The sequence below is a fragment of the Stegodyphus dumicola genome, chromosome 12, assembly GCF_044657685.1.
Source record: "Stegodyphus dumicola isolate Sdum_Otavi_A_Nest chromosome 12, ASM4465768v1".
NCBI lineage: Eukaryota > Metazoa > Arthropoda > Arachnida > Araneae > Eresidae > Stegodyphus > Stegodyphus dumicola.
The window spans coordinates 17,263,183-17,269,182 of record NC_140779.1 but is presented as its reverse complement, the minus strand read 5'-3'; positions in this window follow the sequence as shown (position 1 = coordinate 17,269,182).

Here is a 6,000-nt window from a genome sequence, read left to right as displayed (position 1 = left end):
ATAATTGAGCTAACCTTAGCTTTTTAAATACCAAATTCGTAACACTGCCCCCTTCCCAAGGACTGCACGTCCCGGGCAGTACAATCCCTGGACAGGAAGCTAAACTTACAACTGTGGCATAAATGCATTAATAAGCATTACATTACAATAATAAACAACATGAAAAATAAATGCAATACATAAAACAAATCAAATGCTATCAAATACAAATCAAATACTAAATGCAAATCAAATACTAAATACAAATCAAATCAAAGACACATTTGAAAACAAAATGGACCATGGTCTTATACTATTTATAATTATTTACATTATGTACTATGGCCATAGTAATTAGCTAACCTGTCGTAATGAACGACTTTAGGTTTAGATTTCGAAGACTTACGGATCCGAAGCACGACGTCATTCGTGTTCAGCACTGTATATGGATCATCCGAAGGTGACTGTAATTTAGGACTCAGTCCTTTTCGCTGAATCGGGTTCCACAACCACACCTTGTCTCCTTTGTTGGATCTATGTCTAGTAGCTCGCGTGTCGTATCTGGTCTTCACTTTCTGCGTCGCCAAGTTGACTCGCTTTCGTGCAGAATGGTGCATCCCCTCAAAACGGGCCTGGACATCTTGGATGTGTTCCTCAGGCGATGAAGGCGCATCCGTACGGCGATCAAACAGGCGGTCACAATGCAGACGAAGGTCTCGACCGAAGAGCTTCTGGGATGGAGAATAGCTGGTAGTCTTGCGTTTCTTTTCGACCCTAGCATGATTTCGGCGGCTTCCCGAGCTGGGTCTTTCGGACAAGGCGTCGGCATTTCCAGGTGAGGATCTCTTCTGAGGATGGATAGTCATGTCACCAGATGCTGAAAGCAGTTTGTTGTTTTTGAAGTCTAAGGAAAAATTGTATTTCCTTAAAAAGTCCAATCCGAGTATGCATGGATCTGTAATATCCGCCACATATGTCGTGTGATGGTAGGCAGCACTTCCAAACGTGATGTTCACGTTTAACTTTCCAGCTATCTCGATCTTGTCACCAGACGCAGTCTGAAGGGTAACACAGGATGGCGTCCAAATAAGTTTATCTTTAAACTGTTCAGCTACATCTTTCCTAATGATGCTAACATTAGCTCCTGTGTCAATGATCATATTGCAAGGAACTCCATCGATGTGCCCATTGATGGACAGTCCGTTACTGTTGCCACTCACTATAGAAATCTTGAGTGCTTTAAAACAAGGTTTTCCATTATCTGGCAACCTCCGTTCCTCGATATTGCCATTCATTTGTTTCCTGCGTTGTTGATGAGAAAAGGTTTCAATGTTCGTACCCTGGGGTGTTCTGCAATTCTTTCGTACGTGGCCTTCAGCTCCACAGTTCCAGCACTTTGGATTCTTGTCAGTCCTTTTCTTTCCCGTGGCATTTAATTGTCTGCTTAAATCGTATGCCTTAGTTTCCGTGCCTTGGGCTGTTCTGCAGTTCCTTCGTAGGTGGCCTTCAACACCGCAATTCCAGCACTTTAGCGTCGGTTTCTTTTCTCCACTATTCCGTCTTAAAGCATTAACTGGGCTTGCAAACTCATTCGTTTTATGATCCGTCTCCTGGGGTGTTCTGCAATGCCGTCGTAGGTGACCTTCACTACCACATCTCCAACACCTTAGAGCCACTTTCTTCTGGCTTCTATTCCGTATCAAAGCGTCGACTTGTCTGGCTAAATCATCTAAATGAGCCATCAGTTGATTCACTGGCTCATGGACTCGCACAGCTCTAACTGGGTAGCGATCTCTACTAGTTGCTTGCTGGGCGGCCTCGAATTTCATGGCGTACACTAGAGCGCTTTTTAAATCTTTTAAATCCGCCATTCGTAGAGCTTTTTGTATTTCAGTATCCCGGATGCCGTCGATAAAGTATTGCAAGGACAGGATTTCCCTTGTTTCTGTCGAGCATTCCGAAAAGGCGAGGTGGGACAGCCTTTTAACATCCGTGGCGAGCTCCTGAAGTGTTTCGGTAGGCTTCTGTTGACGAGATTTTAATTGGAGCCTGCTGTAGTCTTTTAAACACTTCTCCCCAAAGCGCAGCTCCAAAGCGCCGGACAGTTCGAAATCTAACCTTTTGTTTTCGGAAAGAGTCTGAAGGATATCCGCTGCGTCGGCTCTTAAAGAAGCGGCGAGATGACAGACCTTAGCTTGGGAATCCTATCCATTCGCATCCGCAACGATAGAAAACTGGGTCTTGTACACTTGCCAGTATGTCTTCCCATCATATGTGGATAGCTTCAGAGTTGGACGAGCAGGCATCGGTAAGAATTTAAAATCATCACTCTTGCTCCCTGCCGTCGCTACGAATTTCTTTAAAGTTTCCATTTCTTTGGCAACTGCAGAAACTCTCTCATCAATTTGTTGTTCGATTTGGTGTTGGACGGCACAAACTCTTCCTTCAATTCGTTCCTCCACAGCCGAAACTCTCCCTTTTATATGTTCTTTTACAGAAGAAACTCTTTTTTTCTATTTCTTCTTTCACCGAAGAACTCTTTCTTCAATTTGATCTTTTACGAAAGAAACTTTTTCTTCAGTTTGACCAACTTTATTTTCAACTATGTCAATTCTGCCTTCCATAGCTTCAAATTTATTTTCTATTATGCAGGTAATTTCTCTTTTCATTTCTTCTTGACATGCTTCAATCTTTTCTTGATCAGCTTGAACGGCTTTCATTTCGTCCTTAACGGATTCCTGGCCCAATTTCATTTCCTCTTTAATTTCTTCTTGAAATGAGGCAAAGCCTGATATTAACTGCCTTAATTGCTCTTCCATCGCTCTTGTTATTGGCATTGAAATCCCACTTCTGACACCAAAAATTGTTGCGTGCGTACGGATTCCTTACGAAATGAATGCACAAGTCCGATGAAAAATGAACAAAAATTTATTATTATCACAACAAAAATGCTTAAATTTTTTCAAATTATCATGCAGTATTACAATATCTCACAGTAGTTATCTTTTAACTACTCACATGTCCAATAGAACGTAATTCAAAACAGCTAAAGAACGCTAATCCGCGAATTCGCTACAATCATGAAGAGCAGTTTTCTAAACAACAACAAACTAAGCAACTACAACTACAAACTGAGATGTTTTCCTCCTTTTATAAGATTTTAAAATCACGCGCTAGAATTTTCCAGTACTTTCTCGAAATCAAAAAGAGATATTTATTTATTTAATGCACGCGCTCTTGTATTTTCAATTTTCTGGCTTAGCTTTCTTTTAATATTCGTCACGCGCTGCACTGCGCGAGAAATAAAACCATTTAATTTATAATTGAACTAACATTAGCTTTTTAAATACCAAATTCGTAACAATACATTATTGTCATTAGTTGCAAGATATATGTTTTACATTTACATTATCACTGAGTGTTTATATATATATATATATATATATATAAGAATAAATAAATTTTAAAATTGCTTTTGCAGAATTTCCGGATTTATTTTCTGTTTTGAAACATAAAAGAACAAAGACATTCCCGAGCTTATCTCAGAATTTCCTAACTTCAGAAGAACAATCTGTGTCAAACAGCAACATTCCTCATTTAAAGCCAAAACCAAAAATCCTTAAAGAACCCCGAGAAACTCTTTTTAATGAATACGAAGCTTTTTCAAAAGACCTTCCTAAACTTTTCTTTCCAAAACGCTATATTCCTTACAAAGATTTTCTCCAACGCTATCCGACTTTCCGAGATTTTCATAAACATTATATTTGCACAAAAGAGGCCGAAAAACAGAGAAAGATATCCTCGAACATTGTGAAAAAGCAAACTCGCATCGAAATATTTTATACGGGATGGATTATTTTGGCAGTTTTTATTCTGTTTATCATTATGGTATTTTGTTTCTTGATTTTAATGGTCCGATATTTAAGAAAGCGATGGCCTATACGAGAACGAATGTTGGAGGAGGAGAATTTAAATAACCATCGCATTCAACAAGCCTTGGAGAACGGTAATTCTGAAAGGTTAATCTAAATCGAGGTACAAAAGGAATTACAGCTAAGAGAGAAAAACAGATAAAGCCTGACCAGTGAGTGGAACAAAACACAAATTTTTATCAAAACAGAGAGACAGATTCGAATACAAAAAGAGAAATAGAATATTTAAGTCAAGGAAGGACCATGATTAAAAACATCTGCAGAAAGCTTTCAAGCCCTTGTAACCCTCAAAAGCGGACCTGGCGACACGTAAACCGTCGAAGGCAATTTGTTGTAGTAATCTGCCACAAAATGTCAAGACTGTCTGTACAAAATGTAAATAGCACGAATGAAGGCTGGGGAACAAAATATGCCACAAAAAGATTTCATTTATTACACAGCAGAGATTTCCGTAAATTCGTTTATATGGATAGATAATTTGAAAAATTAAAAGCCAATAAAAATTAGAGGAAGTATCAAGTTTTATATTGTGGACAAGAACCAAATGCAAGAAAAATATTTTACAGTCTGCGATTTATTTATTCCTTTCTTTAATAGAAAACGGAGAAAGGCATCAAGAGGTTTTGGCTTCAGCGATAGAACGAATCTTAATTTCAGAAAAAAATGTAAAAGAGAAAAGTCGGAATAATTGCTGAATAATTTTTGCTTCACTCGTACATGGAAAAGGGTACAGAAATATTTTTGATAGACTCTTTTTCCACCATCGGTTAACAAGCTTAAATTTATTTCATTTAAGACCCTCGCTCTAGAGAAAATTTGTATTTTTAAGTAAGGAAATATTTTTAATATTATAAAAAAAATCATTTAATGAATCTCAGAGGTACGATTAAAAATGGGGTTTTATTTTTCAAGTGACCAAAACTCTCTGAGTTTTGAACCTCAAAGAATTAAAACAAAAGCTTGTGTTACTAATGTGCCATCGTGTTGCATCCTGAAGTATATCATTGATCCTAAATTAATAAATTGTTACGTTATTTTCTTCCTGTGCGTTCGTACGGGATTCGTAGATTTGGAGTGAATAACGACGACGCTCGATGAAGTATCGAAACACACGTACCAGTATTAATCAGATAGCTCCAAAACTACTTTTACAGTCCTCGAACTGTTATAAAACGCTGACACGTTCAGCGACACAGCCTTCACACTATCAGGTAATAACCGTGGAAACGGCTTCACTGCAAAGCACCAGAGTACAGCTCCCAACTCTGCTTGGTCGTTCTCGGAACTCCACGTACTCTCGAGGCTCTCCACGCTACAACTCGCGGTGCACTCAACGATACACAAGAGTACAGCTGTCGACTCGATTCAGTCGTTCCCGGCGCTCAGCACACTCTAAGACGAAACTCTAACCGCGATACACTACGAGACTCTTTCGGTGCACTCGACGACCCATCCGGCACTCGCTGCCCGGCTGTCAACTCGATCGACTCCGCAGGGATTGACTAGCTAGACGAGACACCAACTCGATACTAACTAACTCTCCACGTACCAGCAGGGTTTATATAACTTTTGGCTGGTGTTCGAGAACATTCTGGGATAAACCGGTAAGAATTCGTTCCGGAAGGTTCTCCAACCATCCATGGCCTATCGCTAATTTTGTCGCCAAATGGGCGATTTCTCGCCGAATGTGGCAACCCTGCCTTATGCTGCCATTTTATGGCAACCCTGAAACTGTTTTGCGGGGAAGCTATATTACCGCGCCTGGACATTTCGTAACAATATTATATTTTGAAAATGTTTCACTAGCAAAACTAGGGTTTACTATTGAAAGAATAAACATGGACTTTAATGAAAGACTCGTAAAACGCCTACGTCAGATCAAAGACTCATAAAACAACTACGTCTCATTCTTCCCCCCCCCTCTTTTCCTTCAGTCACAATCTGATGGGGACAATCATACTACAAGCTCGGGAATGACGGGCTAATTTTATGGCTGCGAGTTTGATAGTATATCTTAAATTTCACGAAAATATAATATTGGTGTGCATTTCGATCATTTACATTTGCATACATACAGATTCTCACTAAT